The following is a 20223-nucleotide window of genomic DNA, read 5'->3' on the forward strand; positions in this document are numbered from 1 at the left end:
TTCTGGTGGTGGGCGCCAGCAACAAGAAAAGAAGTAAAAGAGAGGAAGAGGGGTTGGTAGTGAGGGGAAATCACACCTGCTGGGCAGGACTGAAGTCCCTGGGAATGGGGCAACAGACCAATTGGGTCTTCAGAGCTTGGAGGAGCTCAGAGAAAAAAAAAAGAGAGAGTCAGAGAGAGGAAACGCCGGCTCCCTGTTAATTGATTGAGGCTAGTGCTCAATGAAGTCAGCGGAACAGCAATTAGTGGGGAGCAGAAGAAAAAAAAATTGTTTGATTGCTGGAGTCACAATTGAGAGCCCCAGAAGGTGAACAGGGAAGGAGAGAAGCCCCTGAAATCCTAAACTGTGGGCAGAGAAAAAGAGAATGAGAGGACACTGTCAGGATTTTTGAGTTTTCTTTATTTTTCTTTTTCCTTTTTTTGTATCTGGCCACACCTTCCATCTGAATAAGTGGCAGTCGGCTTTGGGTCAGGAAACCACCATCCTCCCAAATTTAATCAAATCATCAAAGTTGTGGCAAGAAGGATAGTGGAGAAGAAGTCGGACTGAATTTTGCTGACTGACATCTGCCCTGGTACAAGTAAGGCAAGTGGATGTCATCGGGACACAGGGCCCCACATCCATATCCTGTGATACCCTGACACTAATCTCATGAACACCTGCACATGTTTGCGGTGCATCTCTGGGGCTGGGAAAGCCCAGCCACTCCTCCCAGTTCTGGGGCTGAGCTTTTTGACATTGATGGGGATATCTTTAGCCCCAGACGCCTTTCCCCAAAGACCCACCAACCCTCCTGTGACAGGGGGCTAAGTCAGGACCAGATCTTAACAGCAGCCTGCCCCTCTGTCTAGGACCTGCCATGACTTTCTGGTTAATAAAATGAATGAAAGGTGTGGGAGGCTGCCCATTTAGTATCCTGATGCCAAGGGCATTACACATGGCTCTAACTTTCCCTTACCATGTCCCATACCTCTCAGATGGCATCTGTGCGAGAGCAGAGGAGCTGACAAGCCCCGAGACTCATGGGGCAGGAATCTCCGCAGTAACAACACGCCCGCTGCCACAGAGGGTGGGGTGCTTACTTAACTGTTTCAGGTTAAGCAGAGCCGGTGGGCTTAAAGGCTGCACCAGAATGGAGGAGAGGAAGCGCGGAACTGGAAGAGCCAGAATGGGAGCTGACCACTGGCGAGAGTCTGGAGCGGCGGATGCATGCCAGCACGCGCCTAGCCTGCACGCCCTGGGGCAAGGGTAAGGCCCCAGGGAGGTGGGACAGCTCAGGGCGGTGAGCCCTGAAGCCAACTGGGGGAACTAGGATGACTGGGAGCATCTAGCTCCGGCCGGGGCTACTCGGAGGGAAGCCCTGGGACCAGGACAACTGACCGGGCAGCATTGTGTCCGTGGTGAGGGACGGAACTGCCCCAGGAGTAGAAAAGCCCTCAGGGGTGGACAGCTCTTCCCAAGACAGAGGAAGAGGAGACTCTTGAGTGGGAGAGTCGGACTTTACTGAAACCAACACAGGAACCTGGAGTCCGCTGCTCCAGTCGGGAACAGGGTATTTGGTTCAGCATTTACTATTTTGTTTTTCATTTGAGGAATTGCCCCCCCACCCCTCCAAAGGGGAGACTTGAAGGGCAGCAGTGACTTTTGGGTGTTGGACATTCCTGGAGGCCCGGGTGAGGGTGTAGGGGAGGAAGGAACCCTCAATCACCTCGGACCCAATGTGACCGGAAGTCTCATTTTTGGATGTGCACGCGTCAGTGAAAACACTGAACCAATGAATCATCAAAGTCGTGGCAGGCGGTTTGATGTGCAGAGACCCTAAGTGAGTACACTTTCAGGCCAGGGATTATCGGTGGGACATGCACTGACGGGTGGACGACCAGACACGCTGACAGCATCATAAGTTGGTAACAGCTTTGGCACATGGCTGGGTCAAACTCTACCCCTTGTAGGGCCCCTAACATTCATCTCACATACTCTGCCTTTCACAGGGTCTCTTTCATACCACCCTCTCTCACAGGGCCTCTTTCATATGCCCCTTCTCACAGAGTCTCTTTTACTCTTCCCCTTACTGGGGCACTCTCAACCCACCCTGCTCCATGAGCAGACCCCTTGGGCCATCAGGCTTATCTGGCCAGTCTACACACAGCCCTTTGGGTCATTTGAGCAACCTTACTCTATGTGGCACTGGCTTTGTGCCTCTCATTGGGCTGACTCTGCCCCTAAGCCCTCTCCAGGCAACCTTACATGTTCATATTCTTATGGGGGTTTGCCCATGTGGTGCCCTTCAGGCTGCCTCTACAGTCCTACTCAGCACATCCCTGGTGCAGCTTTTCAGGTCTCCCTTGAAAACCTACTCTATACCCCAACACACAGTCCTTCAGGCTGCAACAGTGCACTCTTCTCCCTGGGGGCCACCATGCAGACTTCTGCCCCCACACTCACCTGGGCCACTCTATCTCTCTGCTCCCCCTCGCTGGGGCCTCTGGGGTCCCACAGGGCTCAAGTGTCTGCAGAGGTACCTGGCCCCTGTGCCTGTTCTTAGATTTGGGTGACCCACCAGGATGTGGGGGTTGGGGTTATAAGGCACCCCTACCTGCCTTTCACTGGGGAGAAAACTGGCCTGGCATTTCTGGAGCACTGCCCACCACAGGCAGTCTCACCAAGCCATCCTTCCCCAGCAGGGTGCAGTTTTTGGTCATACCCAGGGCCAGGAGCCTCCTGTCATACCCATAGCTCCTGCCCTTACCTCCCAGCAATGTTCTGCCTACAGCTGCAGCCAGCAAACTGCTGTCTTAGCTATGAGGGCCTGAGCTAAAATGGAGGCTGCTCAGTTCTCTACTCTAATCACAGGACTCTTCTGAGGTCCTGCGACTGCCACATCAGGGCTGGCCTGCATCTGTCAACTGCTTTCAGCCCTTACAGTGGCAGGCACCAAAGGTGCTCTGCCACAACACCCATGGACCCACCAGCCCTCCCAGCCCTGCAAACCCCTCCATTTCGACCTGCTAACTTCTTCCCCACCTCACCCTGTAATGAGGCCAAACCAGAATCTAGACTCGGCCAGTCCCAATCAACAGATCAGAGCCAGTCCCAGTCAACAGATCAGGGCAAGTCATACCCAGAACAAGCATCACCTGCAGCAATCCCAGAGCAGCCTCCTGGTCCCAGCTGGACTGAGGGAGGCAATCAGGGCAGGCAAGCCACAGGTAGCAGGCCCCACCCACTTGAGCCTTTAAAAGCCAGACCCACCCTCCCTCTCTTTATCTGGGCAAAAGCAACAGTTCTTGTTCCAGACTCTCTCTGTGCTTCCTTGCTGATCTGCTGGTTTGACTCTGTTCTAACTTCAGCTTCAGACTCTGATAAGACTCTAGGCATTCCGTGATTCTGGTGCTCTGCTTGTGATTCTGGTTTGACCTTTGATTCTGGCTTCTGATCCTGGTTAACTCTTGAGTTAACTTGTCTCTGGCTTTAGCTTCTGACCCCAACTTTTTCTGACTTTATCTATAGCTTCTGAGTCCAGTTCTGACAGCAGACCACACTGGAATCCCTGGGAAACCAGTTGGGGGTACATCTGTACTTCAGGTAACTAATCCCAGGAAAGACTGCCTGTGTTCTGGTGCTTAACTCTCCTGTTCCCACCTCCCCTTCCCAAACTCCAAATTACTTACATGGGTTCCTTGCATGGCTTGTAGGACTGTCGAATGCCAGTTGATGATTGATGTTTAGGCAATTTAAAATAATCTGTGTGAACATAGACCGAGTAGTTAATGGCTGTAGGCACCCTGTATAAATACATTTGGAGTCATACTATTATCAGTACAAGGGATGGCACTGTGATTTTAAGATTCCTTTCTGGACTTATGCTGAAGGTTGCCCTTATTTGACCCACCTGTAAATAAATACCTAGTTATTCAGGCTTAGAAGTCAAAGCCAGCTAAATCTGATGCTAGCCACATTGCTCCTTTATGTGCTATTGACTTAAGCATATTTAGCATCCAAATGCCCTGTTATGTTCATTCAGGGCTTTGACCTGTTCAGATTTTTTTGCAGTCTCAGTAAGGAAAAATAAAAATGATTTTGAAGCTATTTATATCCTGTTTCAGTAGAAACAGCCCCTCTTCTGAAGATTTGTTTGAAATGTTTTACAACATTGTTGTGCTGATCTGGACCACAGAAACATCAGAGAGGTCAACAATTCTATATCAGTGCTTTGAAGCTGCTTATCTGTAATCAGTGTTATGGAACTGATGGAAAAATTTAGTCCTGAAACAGTGGATGCTTTCAAACAAGAGTCATTACTAAAAGTTATTTTTTTCTGGAAACAGGTTTTTTTTTTGGAAAGAATCATTCCTGGATTTTGCATGTGTTAAGTTATAATTACAGCATCAATTCAGTGGAAGAATACTTCTTTTTCCAAACAGGAAAAATAATATTTTCAGATCTTTAGAGCATTAGTAAACATTAACTGATATGTGGAAGTTCCTTTCTAGTAATATTTTTTCACACGAGCAGTGGGTATTTCTGGCTAAAATCTATTAAAAAGCAAATTTACTTCTCTAGGATATGATATTTATTTGAATGCACTTGTTATTTACATTTGAAATAAATGGTCTGACAGCAAACTCTTTTGAGTAATACATAAAAAGAAATACTAAAAAGTCACATCAAGCCACTTGTCATCTTCAGTTGTGCTTGTGCTGTTTGTGTTTTGCCTGTTCCTTCTGTAGCTTCTCATTTGCTACGTTGTGCATCTGATTCATAGAATGAAAGCCCAGTCCTACTACAATGTACTTAGCTATATCAAGCCCCTGCCACATGTTACACTTATGATGTGATTAACCAGTTAATCATGTCATAATTTGTTACCCAGCTACATGTTTAATCAATTAATGGCATGAAAAATAAGGAATAAGCTACAAAATTATTCTACAAAATATGTGGAATAACTTTGTGTCTCCTTTCTATCACAGCATTAATTGAACATGTGACCATGGGCTCATGTGGCTGTGAACCCTGTTAGCTGACTGGTGGCCAGACAGGGGACTCATGTATGTCCCTGAGCCTGGGAGTCTGCAGCTGATGAATTGGGTGGTAGTCAACCCAGATCAGCTGATGGGGCTCCCAGCTGTGGGAGCTTGCTACTTGCTGGGGAAAGGGAGCCCAGGACTATGATTTCAGGTTCCTCTAGCACTAGCATAAGGGAGTGATGGGATCTGATGTGCCACACATTCCTGCCATGAATATATGGCATAGCAGGAAGCAAAATTGTGTGGATTGTACATCACATCAAATCCCATCACGCCTTTACCTGTACATCTAGAGAGGTTCTCAGTGTCTCATTAGCACATAATTTAGGTTTTTCTTCCTCTTAAATTCCTGTAATTCCTTGAGTTCTTCCTGAGAGCTGCTGAATTCTCACTATTCTCACTGGCATTGTGAAAAGATGAATATACTCAGTGCTAAAGCTACAAAAAAGATGCCCGTGTCCCGCCTACCTTCCATTTAAGTGCTTATGTCCCAAACCTACATCTTCAAAATCTTTGCTTCTTCCCCTGGAGGCATGTTTTTAACATTCATTTTCAACAGGTACACAGAAGTACTTTAGTTCAAATATATCTGAACAGCTAAGCAAACCTAAACTCTATAATATAGGTCATTTTCTGCCTGTATTTCATAAGAATTTTTTTTTATATGATAAGCACTCTTAGAACATAATTTATAGATTAGCTTCTGAACAAAATATGGTTCATAGGGTTCCCCGTTTCTTTAATGGTTCTGAACTTAATGAAAATGTAGAAAATAGGAGATCAATTTCCTCCTGTACTTTAGGATAACTGAACCTGCATTTCTCATTTCCTAATGAGGTCCTAATTACTAAGTTAAAAACTAACAGTACCTTCCCACAATAGCTTGTATGTCAAATAATTAAATATTCATTTAGTCAGAGAAAGTGAGCATGTCTACATGGCCTAGTGGTTATGGCATTCATGTTAGACTGGGAGTCCTGAGTTAGTCATAGAGGTAGGTGTGGAAGGGAACTCCAGAGGCCATCCTGTCCAACCACCTACCCAAGTCAGGGTAATCCACCACCATCCATACAATCCCAGACAAATCCATTATCTAACCTCTTAGCAAAACCATGCGGTCAATCCTGACACAACACAAGACATAACACAGTTAAAGAATTGTTGCTGCTGCTATGGTTGTTAAAATATGCTATGCTGGTTAGCACTACAGATGAAAGGGACTTGGGGGTCATGGTTGACCACAAGATGAACATGAGCCTTCCGTGTGATGCTGTGGCTAGTAAAGCGAGCAAAATGCTGACTTGCATCCATAGATGCTTCTCAAGCAAATCCCAGGACGTGATTCTCCTGCTGTACTCGGCCTTGGTGAGGCCGCAGCTGGAGTACTGCATTCAGTTTTGGGCTCCACAATTCAAAAAGGATGTGGAGAAGCTTGGGAGAGTGCACAGGAGAGCCACACGCATGATCAGAGTTCAGGAAAACAGACCTTATGATAAGGGGCTGAGAGCAATGGGGGTATTCAGCCTGGAAAAATGCAGGCTTAGGGATGATCTGATGAACACCTATAAGTTTATTGGGGTGCTCACCAGGATCTGGGGGAACATCTGTTCACCAGAGCCCCCCAAGGGATGACAAGATCGAACGGTCACAAACTCCACTGTGACCGATTCAGGCTGGATATAAGAAAGAACTTCTTCACTGTCCAAGCCTCCCAGGTTTGGAACAGACTGCCACCTGAGACAGTTCAAGCACCCACTTTGAATGCCTTCAAGACACATTTGGATGCTTATCTTGCTGGGATCCTATGATCCCTGCTGACTTTCTGCCCCTGGGGCAGGGGCCTAGACTCACTTGAAGATTCTCTGGGGTCCCTTCTAGCCAAAATGCCTATGAAATCTATGAAATCTTTGAAATCTAAGAGATGCAAAGAAGAGGACCATGCCCCTCACTACAGAGAAAGGCAAAAACCCACAACAGAGGAAGGCAAAAAATCTATACCAATATGACCGTAGGGTAAAATTCCTTCCTGACCCTAAGTACGGTGATCAGCCTGACCCCAAGAAGAGGGACAAGAATCTTTATCTAGGAACCTCTGGATTTAAGTCCCAATAGGATTACTGTCACACCTCAGGGAAAATCCTAAGCCTTGGCTGCAGCCAGCACCCAATGCTTCTGCAGGGGGGCTTAAAAAAATCTTAACACATGTAGTAGCAGGAGGGAGAAAAAATATCTCCTACCCCCATGCAGCAACCAGCAAACCCTAGAAGCATGGGAAATGCATAGGCATAGATACAACTAGATCATAGATTTCATAGACATTAGGGCTGGAAGGGACCTCGGGAGATCATCGAGTCCAGCCCCCTGCCCAAAGGGCAGGAAGTCAGCTGGGGTCATAGGATCCCAGCAAAGTAAGCATCCAATTTACTCTTGAAGGTGTTCAATGTAGGCGCTTGAATCACCTCCGCTGGCAGACTGTTCCAGACCTTGGGGGCTCGGACAGTAAAGAAATTCTTCCTTATGTCCAGCCTGAAACGGTCTTGCAGGAGTCTGTGACCGTTCGACCTCGTCATCCCATGGGGCGCTCTGGTGAACAGATGTTCCCCCAGATCCTGGTCGTCACCCCTGATAAACTTGTAGGTGGCCATCAGATCACCCCTGAGCCTGCGCTTTTCCAGGCTAAAGAGTCCCATGGCTCTCAGCCTGTCATCGTAAGATCTGTTTTTCTGACCTCTGATCATGCACGTGGCTCTTCTCTGGACTCTCTCAAGCTTCTCCACATCCTTTTTGAATTGTGGAGCCCAAAACTGGACGCAGTACTCCAGCTGCAGCCTCACTAAGGCCGAGTACAAGGGGAGAATGACGTCCCGGGATTTGCTCGAGAAGCATCTATGGATGCACGCCAGCATTTTGCTCGCTTTACTAGCCGCAGCATCACATTGGAGGCTCATGTTCATCTTGTAGTCAACGATGACCCCCAAGTCTTTTTCTTCTGTAGTGCTAACCAACGTAGCACTGCCGAGCCTATAAGGGTGCTGCAGGTTTTTCCTCCCAAGGTGGAGAACCTTGCATTTTTCGGTGTTAAACACCATCAGGTTCTCGTCTGCCCATTTGCTGAGCTTGTCCAGGTCAGCCTGGATCACCCGCTTATCTTCTGGCGTGGATGCTTTGCCCCAAAGTTTGGTGTCATCGGCGAACTTGGCCAGTCCACTCCTGACTCCAATGTCCACATCATTAATGAAGATGTTGAATAGTATGGGTCCCAGGACAGAGCCTTGAGGGACCCCACTGGTCACAGGGCACCACGGTGAGTGACTGCCATCAATCACAACCCTCTGGGTCCGACCATGAAGCCAATTTCCCAGCTACCGGATCGTGGTGGAGCCAAAGCCACAGCCGGCCAGTTTGGCCAAGAGGTGATCATGGGATACCAGATCAAAAGCTTTTTTGAAGTCAAGATATATGACATCAATCTCTTCTCCCTTGTCCAGGTAATAGGTCACCTGGTCATAGAAGGAAATGAGATTGGTCAAACAAGACCTCCCCGCAACAAACCCATGCTGGCTGTCCCTTAGAATGTTAGCCTGGGCCAGTCCCTCAAGGATGGCCTCCTTAATAAACTTTTCTAAGATCTTCCCCAGGATAGAAGTCAGGCTAATGGGCCTGTAGTTAGCCGGATCCACTCTCCTCCCTTTCTTGAAGATCGGCACCACATTGGCCTTCTTCCAGTCTTCGGGCACTACACCAGAGCGCCAGGAGTTTTCAAAGACCCGTGCCAGGGGCTGGGCTATGACGCTCGCCAGCTCCTTGAGTACCCTGGGGTGCAGGTTGTCAGGGCCAGCTGACTTGAAGGTATCCAGCTTCTCAAGGTGTTCCTTCACGAGGTCATCATTGATGGAGGGTAGGGGATCCCCCTCACCCAGATTTCCCTGTCCCATAGCAGGCATGGGCATCCCGTGTGACTGATGAAAGACTGACACAAAGTACCTATTTAATAGGTTGGCTTTTTCCTGGGCGTCAGTTGTCAGTTGCCCCATCTGGTTTAGCAGGGATCCAACATTGCCCTTGCTTTTCCTCCGGCTCCCCACATATCTGAAAAAGGACTTTTTGTTGTCCTTGATGCTTGAAGCTAGTTGGAGTTCAGTTGCAGCCTTGGCTTTCCTGGTTTGCTCCCTGCAGGACCGGACCAGCGCGGACCAATGCCTGTTGTGGCTGAACTAGCCTTTCTGGGCAGGAGCAACACCCAGAAGCCAGCTGGCCTGCCCCCACCTGAACTTTTCTGAACTGCCGCCCTGTGTCTTTCCTGCCATGTCTTGATGGAATAGCCAATTATATGGCAGGTGCCCCAGCCTTAGAATGGTTTTTTCCTTTGGGTCACCTGGCTCCACTATTTGAATTTGTGTATACTCCAACCTTCTTGGTCTGATCCTACTTACCTTGGCTGCCAGCTTTAGCCATGGCTTCTCAACAGCAGCTGTGTGGCTTCAGCTTTAAGCCCCACAGTCTGGGCTCTGGACCTCCTTCTAGGCCCTTTGGCCTCAAAGATACTAAATTCTCTCTCTGTCTTTCTCTCTTGCCTAAAGGGAGCTAAACTCACAAAGTGCTCTAAGGTATCTGCAATGCAGGCTCCATCTCCCTTCACTGCTTCTGGTCCTCTTGTTTTTACTGCCTTAAAATCCAACTAAAATACCACCTCTCTGGGCACTCACAACCAAAACTCACATGAACTTAAATCCTTATCTCTTCCTCTTTTGCTGCTTATCACCTGGTGCTTCTCCCTGGAGGCCCTTGAAGCTGCTTTTGCCTTCTTTGAGTCCGCATCCCTCTGGGCCACAAAAATCCTGCTTTTAAAGGGCCCTTGCCAGGCTTCTCACAGTAACAAGTCCAAGGTTTGCTGCTACCCTGTCCAACCTCTTCTTTAACACCTACAGTGATGGAGAGTCCATAGCTTCCCTAGGCAGTCTATTTCACTGCTTCACTGTTCTAATAGTGAGGAAAGTTTTCCTGATATCTGATCTAAGCCTACTTTGCTGCAACTTCATGTCCTACTCTCTATAGCAAGAGTGGAAAGGTGTTCTCCCTCTTCCTTCTAGCAGCCCTTCAGGTACTTGAAGCCTGCTCTCATGTCTCATCTTAAGTTTCTTTTTTGTAAGCTGAACATTTCCTTCAGCTGCTCTACATGTGACCTGTCTTTCAAGCCCTTTATCTTGTTTCCCATTTCTGAAGATTCTTTACTTCTCTTAAAATGTGAAGCTGCAAACTGTACTCAGTATTCTAGATGAGGCCTTACCAGTGCCAAGTAGCGGGGCACTATCACCTCCTATGTCTTGCACATAACCCTTCTATTCTACTATTATACCTAGTATTTCCATATTTCTGTACCCAAAAAACTGCATTCACTTTTGATGCAGCTGCATCACACTGCAGACTCATACTGAGTCTGTGATCTACTAAGCCTCCATTCAATGTTACCATTCAGCCAGGTGTCAACCACTTTGTATTTGTATTTATATTTGTATTTGTATATTTATATTATTTTTCCCAAGGTGTAGTACCTTGCATTTGTCAGCACTGAGCTTCATCCTATTAGCTCAAGCTTTGCTGCCCAATCTGTCAAAAACGTTCTGAATCGTGCTTCTGTCCAGCAACCTGTTCACAAGTCTTCCTGGTTTTGTGTCATTTGCAAAATCGCTTTAAAATTTTTCAGTTTCCGCATCCAAATCATTAATAAAATGTTGAACTGCACTGATCTCAAAACAGAAGTTTTTGGACTCCACTTGAAACCTCCTGCCATTCTGATATGGATCACTTTATCATTACCCTTTCTCTGTGGCTATTGAGACAGTTGTCTATCCACCTTGAAGTAGATTTGTCCAGCCTGAATTTCTCCAATTTGTTTATGAGAAGGTCATGTGGGACCTTGTCAAAAGTTTTGCTGAAGTCCAGATACACTATACCCATAGCATTCCCTTCATCCACCCAAGTATTTACTTTGTAAAAGAAGATCATGTTTATTTGACATAATTCATTTTTGGTAAATCCATGCTGGGTGCTTGTGATCAGCTTTTCATGCTCCAGACACTTGCGAACCTCCTAAGGAAATGCTCCAGTAATTACCTAGGTAAAGAGGTGAGCTTAATCAGTCCATAATTCCCCGTGCCCTCTTTTTGTCTTTTTTAAAGAGGGGCACTATATTGGTCCTTTTCCAGTCCTCTAGGACCTTGCTCATCTCCCATGCCTTTATATGTTGTACAACAATATACTCTTGAATATTTAAATATTTTCTATTACATATTCATTGAAATAGAACTGATCAGAGGTGCCCATTGGAATCTAATAGTAAGGGGGAATGAAGTGATGAGTGGCCATAGCATTTACCCCCTTGGGCTCTGGAACCATGTGGAATCAGTGGCTCTGACCACAGTCCACACCAACAACTAGTGAAAGCTCACGGTTTATGTGGAGCTCTAGCAAGGCCATTCAGCTCATTTTTTATTTTAAGTTTTGGCCTGCTGGTGAAAAAGAATCACTGGCCTAGTGGAAAAAGCATTTATCCTTTAGTATAGGAGGTGCAGGGTCTAGGTCCATTTTCACCTGCTGAAGCTAAATGCCTGGGCAAAGAAGAGCAAAAGAATCATGGGGTGGAAGGAGAAAAAGCCTTCTGATATAGTAGCCCAGGGATATGGACTTTGTCTTGTCATGGAGGAAATGAATCCTTGCTTCCAATGTTTTTGTGTATTTATCATTATATAGTTATGGAGTAGAGTTATGGAGCAGGCTTCTTTAATGGTCCTTGAAACTGTTTCCCAGTGTGACTGTAATATATCCCCAAAATGTATAAAGAATCTTCATTATAGTACTTTTTTCTTGCAGGAAAGGTCTGTTGAAAGACATTACCCAGAAACCTTAACAGGAAGGCATGTGTACTTGTGTTTGCAGAGAGGAAAATAAAGTCTGAGGGATTGTTGTTAACAATGTGAAGGTCTCTGATTTTCATTCCAGAAGGATGAAGCTAATGTGTATGACACTGAGCACTCTCCTGCCCTCTCTTACAAGTCCTGTCCATCTTATAAAATACTAATCTACTCTCTCCACTGTCATAGGAAAGTAAGAGAGCTCACAAAGTAATCTAGTCCAGCCTCCTTCTCAAGTCAGGATCGTCCCTGACTAAACACCCCCAGCCAAGTGTTTTTCCAGTGGGCTCTTGAAAACTTTCAAGAATGTAGATTCCACACTTTTTCTAAGGACCCTGTTCCAATACTTGACAACTCATATAGTCAGAAAGTTCCTCCTAGTCACAAACCTAAATTTCCTCTACTGTAGCTTGAGGTCATTGCTACTACTCTTGTCCCTTTTGGTGAGGAAAGTCCATTTCCAGCCTCTCTGGGCATTTTTACATGTGCTACAGGATGCAGTACTGGGCGCTTTAATTAGCGAGCCACACTAATTAAAAGTGCCCAGGTGTCACGTGTATCAGTGTCATTGCGCATCCCCACACTGAAAAAGTGGTGGCAGGGCACTTTGAACTAAAGCTCATTGAACATGTTTTATTTCAAAATGCACTGCCACCATTTTTTCAGCATGAAGATGTGCAGTGATGCTCAGCATGAAGATGTGCAGCACGGATTTCCAGTGCTCAGCATGGATTTCCAGCACATCAGAGCAGGCCCTCTATTATCACCCTTTATGTTTGTGAAGACTGTTATCAAAACATGACTGCAGCCCCTTGCTCCCTCAGTCTTTTTTTCTCCAGAGTAAATAACCCTAGCTCTTTCAAGTCCTTCCTGAATGATTTTCTTCTGCGATTCCTCTCACTATGTTTGGCTTACACAAAAGGGTTGAACAGACACATGAACTATTGGTGAACAATTTTTCAGTCCAACCCACACGTTCCAGAGCAGAAGCACTTCTCACCTTCATTTATGCAACTCCATTTGGCCACTTGGGAAGTTATAAAGGAAGACATTCATACTGAAATCAATACTGTCTGTTAGTCCTGTTAAGGCTTCATTGTTTTATGTAGTCAAGAAAAAATAGAATTTGGCCTTGACTGATGCATCTTAGAACTCACCACTGAAATGAATAGACAGACAAAGAGCTCCCAGACAAGAGAGGATCAGTCTCTGAAGGTGCCTAGTTGCTGCCCATGGAAGTGAATGGGCGAACTGTGTGATTTTTCAGGCCAAAGAAGATTGTCTCTCCAGAAATGCTTTAATTCCCCACTGACAGTAAGGGAAAACTAGACATAGGAAAAATAAAATGTCTCCCTGTACTTGCTTGTGGTGTTCTGGAAAAGAGTGATAAAGTTAGAGATATCTTAGCAGTGAAATCGAATTTAGTCTTTAGGAAGTGTAGATCAGTGGAAAAAAAGGCAGGCTAGATAAGCACCTTATTGACTACCTAAAAAATATGTATAAAGAGCACAAATTTTGTGAACTGAAAAAGATACTCTCGAGGGAGAAGGGTCTCTGTTCCTAACATTCTTTGTTCATTTCCTACAATTACTCTTAAATGGATAAGCAATCCCTAGAGCAGGACCAGAACCAAGGTTTACACCCTTTCAGTGGAGTGCTCTCAACCCTTGAGTACACAATCATGCTTGCTTTCTCTTCTCCCATTAATCTTACCTTTCTTTTTACACAGTGGCCTAGCTTTAATAAAACCCTAGCCAAACCTCTAGCGTGGATGTTATACCACTGCCCAGGAAGACTAAACATGGCATTTTGGGGAATCTTGAGACCCAGGTCTTCCACATTATGGACAAATGCTCTAGCCAGCAGGCTATTATGCAAAAAGGCAGGCTTCAACACCCCTTTCTCAAAGAAAAGAATGTTCTATTTGAATCCTGCCAAAAAGAAAGCCTTAAATATGTAAGTTTGAGAAAGGTGTAGACTGTAGTGGGTCCTCAAGCATTTAATGGCAATATGGTATAGAATTTGCTTTTATTCACTTAACTAAAGTTTGAGTAACAGAAGGGGAGACAAAAAATAATGAGCAAGTAAAAGAATACTTTTAACACAAGTTAAAAGTAGCTAAAGGTAGTTTGGATTATGTATTTTTTTTATGCCAATTAGATTTGCTTTAGGACAATATATAGCTTAAATAGATAAAATGGGCATATGGATATTAATTGGAGTAGAAACTATTAGATGGTTTGAATAGGGCTGATCCTGCCTCAGACAGAGGGCTTGACAAGTTGACCTCTGGAGGTCCCTTCCTTCCCTACTTCACTATAACTCTATCATCCCAAAAGCATCTTACTCCAGGTGCAAAGTAGGATTTTAGTTGCACTTCTTTCTTCAGTATCCTAAATTAATTGGAACCTGGGCTGTGTGATATCTGTTTTTAATCCCATTCCTATGCTCTGTCAATACACCCTTTCTGTCTTGGCCAAAATCCTCTTAGAAAGGCATGAGAGCTCCAGTGGGGTATACCCTCTACACTTCTGTGTTGGTTGGCTGGGACATATGAAGGGCATATGACCTAAGGAACCTAAGTCAGATTTATGAATTCCATGATCACAGATACTCAAATGCTAGACAATTACAGTATTTACTTGAATATAAAATGACTCTGATTATAAGATACCCCCCCAGTAATTAGGTTCTATATATGGAAAATGTATACATTTGATATAATTTTCCAGGTATAGAATCTAATTTTTGGAGGTACACATACAACTTCTTACCCTTCCAGTCTCTTCCTCCCAACCCCTTACTGCCAGACCCTGCTCTCCTTGAGCACATGGAAGTGAAGAACAAATTTGAAAAAAATGACCTGAAATAAACATAACTGTAGTAATTTGCATATAGTACCCACAGACCTAGTTCACCCAGAAATCAGGCATTTTATCTTTCCTGAAACTGCTGCAAGTTTTAGCACATAGTTCCATAAACATGTGCTAATTAGCACTCTATACATGACTGGAAACATGAGTCCTGGGATCCTTCAAAAACTTATATGCAGATGAAGCACTGGTCTGGCTTCACTAATCATGAAAGAGGGACCGACACAGGGATTTGGGGTAAACTATTTCAGGCCCCATTTGATGATGCTTGCCTGACATTTATGGATGGTGAAGAAACAAGAATAATTGGAAATGGGGGGGAAGATGCAGCTCAGCTGTTGGAGTGAAGAGGAAGTAAAACTGTATGCAAAGTAGTGACTCACCATGACTTGAAAGAGTTGGCTCTGAGGAGGACTGTACTGAATGGGCACTACCATATGTCTTATTCAAATCAGTTACACTCACCTATCTTTGTGGTTGGTTTCCAAGAGCATGTTTCCCCTATAAAAGCTATGTATTTTATAGTCATGCTCATTTGGCTGTATTTAATCAACTTCACAGTTGATTTGCATTACTGAGTACATACTTCTTTTAGCAGCAGTTCAAAGATAGGCAATGCATTTAATGTGGTTTCCTTGTATGGAAATGTAAGATGAGGGGCTTTTCTCCCTTCCCCATGTTGATGGTGGGAAAAAAACATCATTTTAGATTTGAGTAAATATTGTAACTTGTGGAACACTTTGCCATAAGTAGTCATAAAGGTCAACCATGTGGCTGCAACTCCCTGCTGTGCTCGTGTTGGGGAGTGACAGGTGTGTCACTCCCCACTGTGCCCCTTTTGGGGATGCTGCTGCCAGCCTTCCAGGGCTAGCATTATGGGGACAGCTGCATGGGGGCTCAGTCAGCTTGTGCATCGCAACATGTCACCCATGTCCCACATCTCCAGCACCACCTGCATGTGCCTGTCCATCTGCAGTCCCAGATGCATATTGGATCCAGGAGTAGGTGCATGCCCTTGTGGCACTGTGGGGCAAGGAATAAGTCCTCAAGTAATTCCCTTAGGGTGGGCACTCAAATGCCCACATATGAAGCCCTAGCAGCTGGGATGCATGGCCAATACCAGTTGTCATGGAAGTGCCGCATGAAGGACAAGGACCTGCAGGCCCAGCAAGTGGAGGTACAGCTGTGGGTGCATTACTAAGCATGGAGCCGAGCATGCAGCACTGCTCCAACCCCTGGGTCCCACTCACCACCCTGCAGCAGACCCCTGGCAGCATGCTGGAGGAGGTGCTCCAGCACCTGCTGGTCACAGGCATTCCATGAAAGCCCCAAGACCCATAGTGGAACTGCTGGTCGCTGGGGTGCTAACCATCTTCCACTAAGCTTTCTGTCCTGGGTGACCCCATGCCTCAGAGCCTCACAGCTGGACTCAGGGACAGTTTCTGTTTGCTGTTTTCCACTTGGGAGTTAAGTTTTTACTGTGGGTATGTGGGGAGGGTCATGGGTGGGCACTGCTATCGGAAAGGGGAGTGGGTTGTGTCTGTTGAGGTGGGGGGAGGGATGGGAGGAGTTTATTCCATTAACAAAGCTTTTCACTGTTTCACCCATGTGTGTGTCGTGGAGTGGTGCAGGGAGTGGACAGGGGGTAGGGAGTGTGTGTGGGCAGTGGGACAGGCAGCCTATAAGGGGGTGCTCCAGCAGGTGGTCCACCAGAGCCTCCCACATCTGGTGTCCAGGCTCCTGCTGCTGGGTGTGCACATCACTGGGGCCCTTAGTAGGAGGGAGCTGCTGCTGGCATTGATGCTGCCAGGCCTGTTCCTGGTGTTAGGCTGCCTCCACACTGTGTGCCTTGTCTTCTCAGGCACCCTGGAACACCTTTCCCTGGGTCTTGCACACATTGTGCAGGATGCACCCTGCAATGATGACCCATGTGGAGGTTCCTCTTGGCCACCTTGAGGCAGGCTGTGAGGAAGCACCAGTACCCTTTCAGCCAGCTAAAGGTACACTCAACCAGGCTTAGGTGCAGCCAAGGCACCTGTTAAATTGCATTTGGTGGGGGTTCAGCTGCCCAGTGTATGGCCGCATGAGCCAGGGCAAGAGTGGGTATGCAGTGTCCCCAGTGAGTAGAGGGGGAACCATGACACTGCCCAGCTCCAAGTCCTCAACCTCCAATACAAAGCTACTTCTCTTCCCCAGTGCATGCAGTCTGGAATTTCTGAACTCGTAGGCATTGCATGTGCTACCTGCTGAGCTGGGGCTCACATGCCTGCCCATGCCCTGGTGGTTCACCACCACCTACAGGATGACAGAGTGGAACCTGTGCCTGCAGTAGTAGGGCCTGTCTGTGTGGGATGGGCAGGTGATAGGGAGGTGAATCCTGTCCAGGGCCTCAATACACTGGGGGAAGCCCAGTGCCTGGAACCCTTCAATAGCTCAGCTAGTAGAGTGGAGGACTGTAGTGAAACTGCCTGCTGACATCCTTAGGTTGCTGGTTTGATTCCAGCTTGAAGGAGACTTTTTCCCCCCTCAGCCCCTAGGGGAGGCACACATGGGCCAAAGGTTAGCAAGGAACTAGTTAGGGAGTTTCTGGAGGGGCTGGACATATTCAAGTCAGCCAGCCCGAATGATCTCCACCCTAGAATTCTAAAGGAATTGGCCGAGGTCATTGCAGGACCCCTGGCACAGGTTTCTGAGCACTCGTGGTGCTCTGGTGTGGTGCCGGAGGACTGGAAGAGGGCCAACATGATTCCCACCTTCAGAAAAGGGAGGAAGGAGGACCCAGGAAACTATAGACCAGTTAGTCTTACCTCGATCCTAGGCAAGCTGTTTGAGAGAATTATGCTGACACACATCCATAAGAGGCCAGCAGGGGACTGCATGCTTAGGGGCAACCAACATAGGTTCATCAGTGGCAGGTCCTGGCAGACCAACCTGGTGGCCTTCTATGATCAGATTACCAGATCATTAGATGCAGGGGTAGCAGTGGACGTAGTCTTCCTGGACTTCTGGAAGGCTTTCGACACTATGTCTCACCCCGTTCTCATTAAGAAACTGGGGGACTGCGGTGTCGACACCCACACAGTCAAATGGGTCACCAACTGACTGGAGGGCCACACCCAGAGGGTGATAGTGGATGGGTCCTTCTCAACCTGGAAGGACATGGGCAGTGGCGTTCCGCAGGGCTCGGTCCTCGGGCCTGCACTGTTCAACATCTTTATCAGCGATTTGGATGAGGGGGTAAAAAGCACCCTGTTCAGATTTGCTGATGACACTAAGATGTGGGGGGATGTGGGCAACTAGAAGGAAGCAACAGGATACAATCAGACCTAGACAGGTTACAAGGGTGGGTGGATTTGAATAGGATGGGATTCAACACTGACAAGTGCAAGGTGATGCACCTGGGGAGGAACAACTGGCACCATACCTACAGGTTGGGGAACTCCCCTCTTGTCAGCACAGAGGTGGAAAAGGATCTTGGAGTCATCACTGACTCCAAGATGAACATGGGCCGGCAGTGTGGGGAGGCAGTCAGGAAGGCCAACCACACCTTGTCATGCATCCACAGATGCATCTTGAGCAGGTCCAAAGAGGTGATCCTCCCCCTCTATGTGGCACTGGTCAGGCCACAGTTGGAGTACTGCTTCCAGTTCTGGGCACCACACTTCAAGAGGGATGTGGACAGCATGGAGAGGGTCCAGAGAATGGCCACTCGTATGATCAGGGAACCACTCGCATATGAGGAGAGGCTATGGGACCTGAACCTGTTCAGCCTCCAAAAGAGAAGGCTGAGCGGGGATCAGCAGGCATTGGGGGAGTCACTATTCCCCCGTGCACTGCCAGGAGTGACCAGGAATAACGGTCACAAGCTGGCAGAGGGCAGGTTTAGGCTAGATATCAGGAAGCGCTACTTCACGGTCAGGGTGGCTAGGGTCTGGAACCAACTTCCAAGAGAGGTGGTCCTGGCTCCTACCCTGGGGGGTTTTCAGAGGAAGTTGGATGAACATCTTGCTGGGGTCATTTGACCCCAGTATTCTTTCCTGCCATGGCAGGGGGTCGGACTGGATGACCTACTCAGGTCCCTTGCGACCCTAGAAACTATGAAACTGTGAAACCCTGTGGCCATTGCCTAGAGGTTGCAGACATGGAGGACTATGTCTGCCAGCACATCCTGGATGAAGCCATACACTTCTAGGATGGCCTCCCTGGCAGTGCCCCTGCCCACCCCAAACATGTGTTGCAGACTGGCGGGTATGGCCAGCTTCACCATGGTCAGGGCCAAGCGGGTGTCAGTGAGGACAGCCAGTATGCATGACCATATTCTGCCACTCCAGGTAGGGGTGGAGGTGGCACAGCAGGTCCTCAAGTGGTACATGGGTCATCTGGAACATGTCCAGCCACTGGTCACTGTCCCATTCATGCAGCACAAGATGCTGCCACCAGTCCCAGCTGGCACTTGTGGTAGGACTCTTGGGACAACAGGGCAATGGCAAGGCCAGCATGGAGCCCATAGTTGGTGTGGCTGGTGGCAGCAGCTGTGTGGCAGCAGGAGCAGTGGATAGCCATATACTTCTCAGTCAGCAGGTGGTTGGAGCAGGTGGGGGAGCTGGGTTGTGTCAGGTTGCCATGCACCAGGTGGTGGTACTGATAGTGGATGAGGACAGCCACAGCAACCCTGAGGAGCAAGCGAGCCTATCCCTGGGTGCCAAAGCTGGCAGCAGGGTCAGCCATAGCTGAGGCAGGAAGATAACTGGCATGTGCAGGGTGTGCCTCTGTCATGCTACTCCTCTGACACAAGAAATGTCTGCTCAAAGGTCACAGTGCCAAGGGTGATCTTTTATGTTGGCCGCCCCCTGCCTCTGGCCTTAGCATGGCTGCCAAAGGCTGGCAGCCATGTGGCCAGAGTCTAGAACTCCCCCCGATGGCCACAGGGTTACATGGCAGTCTGCTCTGACCTGGGACTAAGCCTACAAGAGTAGATGCTAGCCTAGTCCTGCTAACTGTGCAGTAACTGAGCAGTAAATTTAAGCCAGCATAAATGCACATATAGACACACAGGACATGTAGACACAGAATACTGGGTGAGATGGACCTGTGGTCTGACCAGATATGACATCTCTTACATTCTTAGGTGAGGCAACATACAACATCAACCCACTTATCCCTTTGTGGGACTCAGTTCTTTGTATTCCTTCCCCATCATTATATCACAGTGCACAGAAAACAGACATCTAAAGGTTTTGTGTTCTTCCTTTTTATTTTACTTTTATTCTGCTTTTATTTTATTTTCCAATAATAATTTGTATTATTTTACCTTAAATCCCAGCTTGGTGCTCAACACCTTTCTTGCTACTTATACTTTTTATTTCTTGCTGATTTTTTGTTTATTAGCCATTTTCCTTTCTTTTGACT

At 47.1% G+C, this 20223-nt stretch overlaps 1 non-coding gene across 1 annotated transcript; it reads left to right on the plus strand.

Annotated features, from left to right (window-relative positions):
* The first annotated feature begins 17236 nt into the window (after positions 1–17236).
* TRNAY-GUA (transfer RNA tyrosine (anticodon GUA)) lies at positions 17237–17326 on the plus strand. The gene is given in 2 exon segments: positions 17237–17273; positions 17291–17326. It is a non-coding gene; the product is annotated as a tRNA-Tyr (tRNA).
* The last annotated feature ends 2897 nt before the right edge of the window (positions 17327–20223 follow it).

The sequence above is a fragment of the Crocodylus siamensis genome, chromosome 2, assembly GCF_052110815.1.
Source record: "Crocodylus siamensis isolate JL-2025a chromosome 2, ASM5211081v1, whole genome shotgun sequence".
In the NCBI taxonomy this organism is placed as follows: domain Eukaryota; kingdom Metazoa; phylum Chordata; order Crocodylia; family Crocodylidae; genus Crocodylus; species Crocodylus siamensis.